The sequence below is a fragment of the Aotus nancymaae genome, unplaced genomic scaffold (genome assembly GCF_030222135.1).
Source record: "Aotus nancymaae isolate 86718 unplaced genomic scaffold, 86718_ANA_hifiasm-v0.15.2.pri h1tg000093l, whole genome shotgun sequence".
Classification (NCBI taxonomy): domain Eukaryota; kingdom Metazoa; phylum Chordata; class Mammalia; order Primates; family Aotidae; genus Aotus; species Aotus nancymaae.
The window spans coordinates 96,371-107,937 of NW_026988508.1; the positions used below are offsets into that span (position 1 = coordinate 96,371).

The 11,567-nt window shown below is 41.6% G+C and overlaps 1 long non-coding RNA gene across 1 annotated transcript; it reads left to right on the plus strand.

Annotated features, from left to right (window-relative positions):
* The first annotated feature begins 293 nt into the window (after window positions 1-293).
* LOC135271847 (uncharacterized) lies at window positions 294-11,115 on the plus strand. Its single transcript, XR_010339979.1, has 2 exons — window positions 294-912; window positions 11,047-11,115. It is a non-coding gene; the product is annotated as an uncharacterized LOC135271847 (long non-coding RNA).
* The last annotated feature ends 452 nt before the right edge of the window (window positions 11,116-11,567 follow it).

Genomic DNA, 11,567 nt, shown 5'->3' on the forward strand with positions numbered 1-11,567 from the left:
GTTGTCAAATTGATGTGAATAGGGTTGACTATAGTATTCCCTTATTATATTTGCACGCTTGGCACATGCTGATTCCTCTACTGTTTTGAGATAGAGTCCTGCTCTGTTGCCCAGGCTGGAGTGCAGGGGCGCGATCTCGGCTCACTGCAACTTCCACCTCCTGGGTTCAAGCAATTCTGTCTCAACCTCCCGAGGTGCTGGGATTACAGGCACATGCCACCACACCCAGCTAATTTTTTTTTTTTTTTTTTTTTTTTTGCATTTTTAGTTTTTAGTGAAGACTGAGGTTTCACCATATTGGTGAGGCTGGTCCTGAACTCCTGACCTCAGGTGATCCACCTGCCTCAGCCTCCCAAAGTACTGGGATTACAGGCATGAGTCACTGGGCCAAGCCTGTCTTGTCTTTATTTGCTAGGAAATTTCCTGTTTCTCCATCAAGTCTCTGCTCAAGCCTTTTCTTGCCAGTGCCTTCTCTGACTATGCAGATTTCATTATATCCTGAGTGTCTTTTCCATATTTTTAGTTGTATGTATGTCTCCCAATTGTACTAAAATTTAAATTGCAAGGTTATTGATTTATACAGCTTTGATCCACAATGCCTGGGTCTGTTATTCTGTCCTTAAAATGTAAGGCTTTTAAAATGATATTGTGTACATTTGTGGAGTAATTGAAAAACAATAAGTTTGGATAGACTTCACACTGATTCCTAAATATTCTTTTTTCCCCAAATGTTCCTCATCAACTTTAAGCCCTTTTAATGCTTTTTTGTTTTCTTGTTTTTGTTTTTGAGACAGGGCCTTGCTCTGTTGCCCAGGCTGGAGTACAGTGGCACAGTCACAGCTTACTGCAGCCTTGACCTCCCAGGCTCATGTGATCCTCCTGCCCCAGTCTCCCAAGTATCTGGGACCACAGGTATGCACTACTGTGCCTGGATAAATTTTTTTTTTTTTTTTTTTTTTTTGAGACAGGGCTCCCTATGTTGTCCAAGATTTAAGTCCTTTTAATGGGTATTTATTTCTGTGCCTTCCTCATTTCTTTTTTTTTTCCTTTTTTTTTTTTCCCAAGATGGAGTTTTACTTGTTGCCCAGGCTGGACTGCAGTGTCACCATCTTAGCTCACTGCAACCTCTAGGGTTCAAGTGATTCTCCTGCCACAGACACCTGAGTAGCTGGGATTATAGGTGCCCACCACCACGCCTAGCTAATTTTTTTGTAATTTTTAGTAGAGATGGGGTTTCACCATGTTGACCAGGCTGGTCTCAAACTCCTGACCTCAAATGATCCGCTCACCTCTGCCTCCCGAAGTGCTGGGATTACAGGTGGGAGCCACCACGCCCAGCCTGCCTTCCCCTTTTCAGCTCCTCTCTCATTTACTTTTCCTGGGTTAAATAAATGGCTTCTCAAATTTCATTGGCTTTTGTGTCACCTAGCTTGCATGGAACATGCTCACTTTCCAAGGAAAGGGAGCCATCTAGTAATACTTTTTTTTTTTTTTTGAGACAGAGTTTTGCTTTTGTTGCCCAGGCTGGAGTGCGATGGTGCCATCTCGGCTCACTGCAACCTCTGCCTCCTGAGTTCAAGCAATTCTCCTGCCTTCCAAGTAGCTGGGATTATAGGCATGCACCACCACACCTGGCTAATTTTGTACTTTTAGTAGAGATGGATTTTACCATGTTGGTCAGGCTGGTCTCAAACTCCTGACCTCAGGTGATCCACCTGCCTCTGCCTCCCAAAGTGCTGGGATTACAGGCATGAGCCACTGTACCCGGTCTACTTTTTATTTAAATAAACCTGGAGATTTAGTTCTGTGGGGTCTTTTCACATCAATAAGATGCAATTTTATTGTGTCTTTCCTTAATCTCCCTTTCTGTTCATGCAGTTTCTGTAAGTTGTTTGCATTCTTCACATCACATACTTTTCTCTCATTGTTTGTTCCAAGTATAGTCATAAAATCTGAGTTGAAAGAGACCTTAGAAGAGTGTTACCTTTGTTACCCACTTAGTACAGAAATCAGCTCTGTAGCATTGATGGTGGTTACTGTGCCGCTGTTGGAACCCTTCCAGGGCCTGAGCTCAGTGCTTCCTAGGCAGCTCATTTCTCTGTTAGGCAGCTCTAGTCCTTCAGTCATTTCCCTTCCTTGTCTCAAAATCTGCCTCTCTAGTCTATTCACGAGGTACAGGTTTTTCCCTTGGGAAGTTCATTTTCATATGACAGAATGAATATACTTTGCTGTTCCTTGATCCTCTTATGCTGCAATAGACTAACAATATTGGGAAAAAGTCTTATTTCCTTGACTCGTACAGTACTAGAAAGTATCTCCTAGAACATTAGAAAACTTAATCTGTACGACATGAAACCACAAAAGAAAATTTACTTTTTTTTAACCTTCAGAGTGTAGAAAGATATTTTGAGCTTTATATTTAAGGAAGAAGTCATAGGAAAAGATTTATAGATTGGACTTTATGAAAACTGAAAAGATCAGTAGTAAATCAGGAAGATATTTATGATATGTGTGACAAGCAAAGAGTTTTACCCAGCAGCTCTTACTAATAAAGAAAGTAATACCCTGATAGGCAAGTGGGAAAACTTGAATTGGTGATTTATGGAAATATACTAGAAATGGCCAGTAAGCTGAAAAATACCAGAAGTCAAATTAAGGTGTCAGTTTTGCCTGTCAAATTGACAAAAATTTAAAAATTGTTAATACCCTGTACTGATGAATATATAATGAAATGGACCCTTTTATACACTTGTGATTATTGTGAAATATGTATTTGGTCATACAACTTCTGAAATCCTTAAAACTTCCAAAGTGCTGTCTTTTATATGCTAACAAGGTGACTGGTGGCTGGCAGCCCCTAGGTCGCTTCAGGATGCAGCTGGTCACCAGAAAGAACAAGGCAAGATTAAAGGGTTGGGCTCCATCTCCCAGTCTCCAGGGAGGGGAGAGGAGGGCTGAAAGTTAATTGATCACCAGTAGCCAGTGGTTATCAATTATGCCTGTATAATGGAGGCTCCTTAAGAGCAAAGGACTGGGTTCAGAGAGCTTGTAGTTAGCCAAACATGGAGGCTTGCGCACATCCCTGTGTTGGGAGACAGAAGCCTCTGGGTTTGGGACCCTTCCAGATCTTGTCCTGTGTATCTCTTTCTCTGGCTATTTATTTGTATCCTTTAAAATATCCTTTGTAATAAACTGGTAAATGGAGCAAATGAGCAAATTAATTGAACCTGAGATGGGGGTTATGGGAACCCTGGTTTCTAGCCATTTGTCAGAAGCATTGGAAAATGACCTGGGGCTTGCGTTGAGCAGAAGTGGGGTTGGGATGGGGTGTAGAGTCTTGGGGACTTGCCCTCAGTCTGTGGGATTGGACTCTATCGCCAAGCAGATAGTGTCAGAATTAAATTAGAGGTCACCCAGCTGGTAGCCACTGCAAAACTGATTGCTTGTTTGCTGGGTGGGGAAAACTTCCCACTTTTGGTCACAAAATTATTCTGTGTTGTGTGAGAACAGAGGAAAAACAGTTTGTGGTGTTTTTTCAACTCATTGCTAATATTAGAAATATAAGCAGGCCCAGTCTTTTTTTGAGGGGCAGTTTGGCAGTATGCTTGGAACAGGAATTATTTTCTAGGAATTTAAGATATTGTCAGATGCACAGAATAATTAATGGTTATACAGGTGAGTTGGTTAGAATCCTCCTGGAAGCAGACACATAGGAGGAGCTAGCAGTTATAGGAGATTTGTTGGAGATGAGGGGCAGGGGGACTGTTGCCTGTGAAAGTTGAAGAAGGAGAAAGCAGGAAGTATGGGTGGCGGGGAGAAAACTTTCACGCCCTGATCCAGATCTTGATAGCTGTTCAAGGAAAGAAGGGAGGAAGCCCAGTTGGGCAGTGAGAGCTGCACAACAATGCGAATCTGACAAAGTCTGGGCCAGGCAGCCCTGACATCCCTACTGTGCCCAGTCTTCACCTACCAGCTGCCTAGGGAGAAAGTGGTCTTGGGTCTATATTGCAGCAGTTTCCGAAGGCTCTACAGGTGGAGACCGTCAGTGAACTGCATTCTTTGAAGGCACAGGACTAGGTATTGCTTGAAGGGAGAATCGGAATGGTGTACCTCTTTGGGTGCCATGAGTGAAAGTTCATTGTAGTGTTAGTAAAACAGTTCAAATGGGAGTATTCATTGCAGTGTTACTAAAACAGCAGAAATTAGAAATGATATTTTTTCTATAATAAATAATTTTCTAATTAGGAGTAATTTTAAAATAAGATTGCATTTGCAATTTAAACTGTCATTGTTATAGTGCAAGCTTTTGTTAAGCTTGAGACTGTTAACTCTGTTTTATATGAACTACTATCAAGAATTTCCCCATCTTGATGATCTTTTGAGATTAAGTAGTAGAATTTGCAGTTATCTTCTAACTTTTGTGTTTGTTGGAGTTTGATGGTATAATGGAGGCACTATTTTGATGGGATTGGACAACCCTAAGCCTTGCTGTCCTGACAGCCTCCCAGGGAGATGCAAACAGGCCATGTGCACTGGAGGTCAACTTGCCGCTGTCTTATCTTGCTGAGTCTCTTTTTTTGTTTTGTTTTGTTTTTGAGATGGAGTTTTGTTCTTGTTGCCCAGAGTATAGTGCAATGGCGCGATCTCAGCTCACTGCAGCCTCCGCCTCCCAGGTTCAAGCAATTCTCCTGCCTCAGCCTCCTGAGTAGCTGGGATGACTACAGGTGTGTGCTACCACACCTGGCTAATTTTTTATTTTTAGTAGAGAATGGGGTTTCATCATGTTGGCCAGGCTGGTCTCAAACTCCTGACCTCAAGTGATCCACCCTCCGTGGTCTCCCAAAGTGCTGGGATTACAGGCATAAGCCACCTTGCCTGGCCCAAACTGAGATTTTAAAGATGGAGTACCTGACCTTCCTCCAGCTATGCCATGTTTGGCGCTTCTTTCTAGGACTCATAGATAATACAACTTTTTAAAAAGTATATGGTAGACTTTGCTAGGAGTTAAATTACTGTATAGGATTTTTTCCTTTTGGAAAGTAGGTGTGTAGATTTATATATGATTTGTGTGTGCCTGATGTATATATATCTTTAAAATAGAAGCTATAGAAAAAGCAAATTGACTATGTAGTCAAAGGTGGGTTGAGATGGTTAGTCTCCTTACCTCCTTGTGCATTGAAACGAGATTGTGGTTGCCTGTTGTGCATTCATGTTTCTCTGAGACACAGTCACAAGATCAAGGGCCATATCTTATTGCTGTTGAGACCGTCAAGCCCAGCTGAGTGATTTACACATACTAAGTAGGTGGTCAATGATAGAGCAGGCCAGGATTCTATTTGCAGATTTTAAATTTTTTTCTAATTTAGTGTTTCTTAGCCTTATACTGAGCTCTGTTTGCCATTAGAGGGATTCAGCCAACTCTTGTCCTATTCTTATTTTCCCTGCTAGTTTATTAAAAATCATTTCCAGCTGGGCACGGTGGCTTACGCCTATAATCCCAGCACTTTGGGAGGCTGAGGCAGACAAGTTGCTTGACCTCAGGAGTGTGAGACCAGCCTGGGCAACAGAGTGAGACCCCATCTCTCCAAAAAAATTAGTCAGGCGTGGCTGGGCGTGGTAGCTCATGCCTGTAATCCCAGCACTTTGGGAGGCCAAGGCACACAGATCACCTGAGGTTGGGAGTTTGAGACCAGCCTGACCAACATGGAGAAACCCCATTTCTACTAAAAATAGAAAATTAGCTGGGCATGGTGGCACATGCCTATAATCTCATCTCCTTGGGAGGCTAAGGCAGGAGAATTGCTTGAAGCCAGGAGGTGGAGGTTGTGATGAGCCGAGATTGTGCTGTTGCACTCCAGCCTGGGCAATAAGAGCGAAACTATGTCTCAAAAAAAAAAAAACAAAAAAATTAGCCAGGCCTGCTGGCATGCGCCTGTGGTCCCAGCTACTCAGGAGACTGAGGCAGGAGGATAGCTTGAGTCTGAGAGGTGGAGGATCTTGGCAGTGAGCCGAGATCATGGCACTGCATTCCAGCTTGGCTGACACAGCTAGAACCTGTTTCAAAAATAAATAAATAATTAAATTGAAAAAAATAAAAACCTTTTCCAGTGTTAAACTTGTTTTGGAAATTTAACTGGCCAAGTAGTACTAGTGGAAAATATTTGAAACAATGATTTATATTACTTGTATGTGATTCATTTAAACTTCTTGATCAAAATATTTATCCACTGATATTTTAAGTAGGCTTTTTGTCAGATGTTCAGAAACACAGTAAATGAATAAACAAAAGCAGATATTTGATATGAACTTATATTAATGACAGAAGTTTAACCTATATTTTATTGAAGTTTAATGGTAAATGAGTATAAAGCCTCTAATATTTTTCTAAGCAGATTTTACTTATCAACACTAAGCAGCGTTTTACCAAAACTTATCATTGCCATCATTATGTTAAAAACTAAAAACTACTTTCTTACCAGTCTTTTTTTTTTTTTTTTTTTTTTGAGACGGAGTTTTGCTCTTGTTACCCAGGCTGGAGTGCAATGGCGCGATCTCGGCTCACCACAACCTCTGCCTCCTGGGTTCAGGCAATTCTCCTGCCTCAGCCTCCTGAGTAGCTGGGATTACAGGCACGCGCCACCATGCCCAGCTAATTTTTTGTATCTTTAGTAGAGACGGGGTTTCACCATGTTGACCAGGATGGTCTTGATCTCTTGACCTCGTGATCCACCCGCCTCGGCCTCCCAAAGTGCTGGGATTACAGGCGTGAGCCACCGCGCCCGGCCACCAGTCATTTTTTAAGTATGATTTTCAGCCAGGTGTGGTGGTGCATGCCTGTAGTCCCAGCTATTTGGGAGACTGAGGTGGGAGGATCGCCTGAGCCCAGGAGGTGGAGGCTGTAGTGAGCTGTGATTGTGCCACTGCACTCCAGCTTAAGCAATAGAAGGAGACCTTGTCTCTAAAATAAAATAAAAATGAAAGTTTAATTTTCCTTAAAGTTCTATACTTGGCAAGTCAAAATAATACAGCCTCAGTGAATTATATGTGTGGTGCATTACTTGTAGTAGACACAGATGCTCAGAGGCGATCAGGTAGTATGTTAGGTCCAGAATTAATCTCAAATATGGAATGTTCTACCTTCCTACTCAGTGTATATAATGCAGGGCTCTGAAGAGGGCCCCTAGCCAGACATTTTCTGTGACACCTCTTAACCTTTACCAGAAAGTCAGACTCTAAATGGACATTTCCGGTTTACTCAGTCTGTCACTAAGGTATTGTCCCTAATCTGTTCCTTTTAACATCATTTATAACTTTGCAGCTGAGATCAGTGAATGCTTCTTTCCATCAATTTTTTTTTTTTTTTTTTTTAGACACAGTCTTACTCTCTCGCCCAAGCTGGAATGTAGTGACGAGATCTCAGCTCACTGTCACCTATGGCTCCCAGGTTCAAGCGATTCTTTTGCCTTAGTCTCCCGAATAGCTGGGACTATATGCACATGCTACCACACCTGGCTCATTTTTGTATTTTCAAGCCAGGCTGGTCTTGAACTCCTGACCTCGTGATCTGCCTGCCTCAGCCTCCCAAAGTGTTGGGATTACAGGCCTGAGCCACTGTGCCTGGCCTCCATCAAATTCTTAAACTTACTGTTTACTTTCTCCAAGTGTGAAATTCTGTCTTCTGGTGCTTAGGGATTTTTTTCTACCTTAAATGTCTCATCTAGAGCTGTACCTCTTTCCTGACTCAGTTCAAAGTCATTTTCTTTCTACTTTTTTTTTTGAGATGAAGTCTTGCTCTGGCTCCCAGGCAGGAGTTCAGTGGTGTGATCTCAGCTTACTGCAACCTTCACCTCCCGGATTCAAGCAATTCTTCTGCCTCAGCCTCCAGCGTAGCTGGGATTACAGGCGTCCGTCACCTTGCCAGGCTAATTTTTGTGTTTTTTAGAAGAGACGGGTTCACCATATTAGCCATGCTCGTCTTGAACTCCTGACCTCGTGATCCACCCCCCTCAGTCTCCCAAAGTGCTGGGATTACAGGTGTGAGCCACGGCACCTGGCTCAAAGTTATTTTCTTCTTTGACTCTTGCCTTCAGTGATCTCTTTCTGCAAATTTCTATAACCACGACTGTTTGTTTCCAGGGGCTTTCACTTTCTTTCTATCCTGCAGAGTAGAGGGACCTGATACTGCTTATGCACCACATGGTGACTGAGACAGGGGGACTTTTCAGAATGGCAGGGTGTAAGTGAAGTATATGTGTAGTTACAAGCTAAAACCTGAGGCCAGGAATTAAAATCAGGCTAGTCTCTGATGTGCTTTGTATCATTCATACTTCTTGCTTTTCACATTGTGAAAATACAGCCAGGACCTTGATATCCCTCACTGAGGTTTTGTGTGCTTTTAAATAGGAGTATTTTCCAACTGACAAACATCATTTTGTGTTGGCAAAACTTAGGATTTGAAAACACCGTTGGCTGAGCATGGTGGCTTATGCCTGTAATCCCAATACTTTGGGAGGCTGAGGTGGGAGAATCACTTGAGGTCAGGAGTTTGAGACCAGCCTGGCTAACATGGCGAAACCCCATCTCTACTAAAACTACAAAAATAAGCCAGGCGTGGTGGTGCATGCCTGTAATCCCTGCTGCTTGGGAGGCTGAGGCAAAAGGATTGCTTGAACCCGAGAGGCAGAGGTTGCAGTGGCTGAGATTGCACCACTGCACTCCAGCCTGGGTGACAGCGAGATTCTGTCTCAAAAAAAGAAAAAGAAATAAGAAAACACTATTATGTGGAGTGTTCAGTCACAAAGTCAGCCTATTTTATCAAAGTGTACCAGCAGAAGATTGTTGTTAGCATATATAAAATGCAGTCACAATGTACACTGTTGTATCTGTATGGGATTCATTCACTCTGTGTGTGTGTGTGTGTGTGTGTGTTTGTTTGTGCGCCCACACACAATCAGGGCAAGGTGGTGGGAGCACCCAAGTTCTCTCTTTTATTGCAGTGACATTTGTTGCAGCACCGTTCATTGTAATTACAGACAATAGGACAGTCTCAAAGAAGAGCATCCATATATACCACAATATGGTATACAGAGGAGAACACTATGCTGTAGAAAGAATGAGGTAGCTCTAAATAGTACTTCGAAACAGTCTCCAGGAGAGATTCAGCGAAAAAGAAAAACATAGCACAGAGCAGCAGACAGCTACCATTTATATAAACAAAGGATGCCTGCTTAGACATGCACAGTCTCTCTCTGGAAGGATGCCTAAGGGTCTGATGCCTCTCGGAAAGAGAGCTGAGCTACTAGGGAATCAAGGGAGCTGACTAGGGAATCAAGAGTGTATTCTCATTGACACCATTTGCAATTTTTCTTACTACATTCATAGTAATATTACTTTTTTAAAAATGTCACATTTCCTCAGTATCTTGTACTATATTCAGAAGTAGGATAGCAGTACCTTGAAATTAATACAGTTTCTCTTGTACCTCTCTTTCCTCATTCTGTACTGTTGTGAACAGTGAATATCCATTTGGTTTATAATTTGAGGCAGTAGAAGGAACACCAGCTTGGCAGTCAAATCAGACCTGTGTCTAAATCCTATTGGCTTGTATGATTTTGGGTAAATTACTCAACCTTTGAGAATCCGTCTCACGCCAGTTAGAATGGCGATCATTAAAAAATCTGGAGACAACAGATGCTGAAGAGGATATGGAGAAATAGGAACACTTTTACACTGTTGGTGGGAGTGTAAATTAGTTCAACCATTGTGGAAAACAGTGTGGCGATTCCTCAAGGACCTAGAAATAGAAATCCCATTTGAGCCAGCAATCCCATTACTGGGTATATATCCAAAGGATTATAAATCGTTCTACTATAAGGACACATGCACACGAATGCTCATTGCAGCTCAGTTTACAATAGCAAAGACCTGGAACCAACCCAAATGCCCATCGATGATAGACTGGACAGGGAAAATGTGGCACATATACACCATGGAATATTATGCAGCCATCAAAAACGATGAGTTCGCGTCCTTTGTAGGGACATGGATGAACCTGGAAACCATCATTCTCAGCAAACTGACACAAGAACACAGAATCAAACACCGCATGTTCTCACTCATAGGCGGATGTTGAACAATGAGAACACATGGACACAGGGAGGGGAGCACTACACACTAGGGTCTGTTGGGGGGAAATAGGGGAGGGACAGTGGGGGGTGGGGAGTTGAGGAGAGAGAGCATGGGGAGAAATGCTAGATATAGGTGAAGGGGAGGAAGGCAGCAAATCACACTGCCACGTATGCACCTATGCAACAGTCTTGCATGTTCTTCACATGTACCCCAAAACCTAAAACACAAAAGAAAAAAAAAGATATTTGAAGAAAAAAAAAATAGAGAATCCAAATTCTTTCATCTAGGCTATGAGAATGATAATATGTATAGCTCAGATGTATTGTAAGGATTATATAAGAAAATGAACTTAATGAGCTAGCTAGCATAGTGATATGGACATGTAATATGAGTTCTATAAATGATTATTTTTATTTTAATTGGTGACTAAGGTACTTGTTCAAATTATAAAATCCCTGCTTTCCCCACCACTCTGCAATTGTAGCATTCTTGACATTTATATTTCCCCTGCCACACTGCAGTGGAGCATACCTAATTTTGAGGGACTTCTTGGCTCTTAGAGTGTCTTTAAAAATGAAATAGCTTATTTTCCCTTTTTAATCCTATAAAGCAACTTAAGTAAAAATAAAGTTCTTTGTCTCCCTACTTGTAAATGGGAGTTTACTAATTTCTTACAATTTTTTTGTGTGTAAGTGTATTACTGCATATGTTGAATATTATATGTTATTTACTTATGTAGATACCTATCCATTAAGAAAGCCACAATTTCAAACGCAATTCAATAGTGTAGACTACGAGTCAAAACTTGGTGATAACAACAATATTGTAACACCTTATTCATGTAAATATATTATTTAGATAATGGGTTTTGCGGGAAATGTTTCTGTTTCCTTTTAAGCCTTTGTATTCCTTTTTCAGCTCTTTCAGTCTCACATGGCAACGAAAACTACTTGTATGTCTTCACAAGGATCTGATGATGAACAGAGAGTGAGTATGTCCTTAAATAGATACCACATTGTACTCTAAATGCTTCTATGATTTTAAAATAACTGTTTGGAGTGTTCATAGACTCTTCTGATAAAGACTTCTGTTTGTACTTACTGTGAACGTGAATTAATTTTTCTGTTGATTCAAGTGAAAAGTCGATGATGGATTGAATAATTGAGTATCCATAATCTGACATTAAGGAAATATTTTTGTTTCTTTTCTGTTTTTTTTTTTTTTTAGACAGAGTCTTGCTCTCTTGCCCAGGCCAGAGCACAGTAGCGTGATCTTGGCTCACTGCAACCTCCGCCTCCCAGGTTCAAGCGATTCTCCTGCCTCCTGAGTAGCTGGGATTACAGGTGCCTGCCACCATGCCTGGCTAATTGTTTTTTTGTTTGTTTGTTTGTTTGTTTTGGATTTTTTTGTAGAGATGGGGTTTCACCATGTTGGCCAGG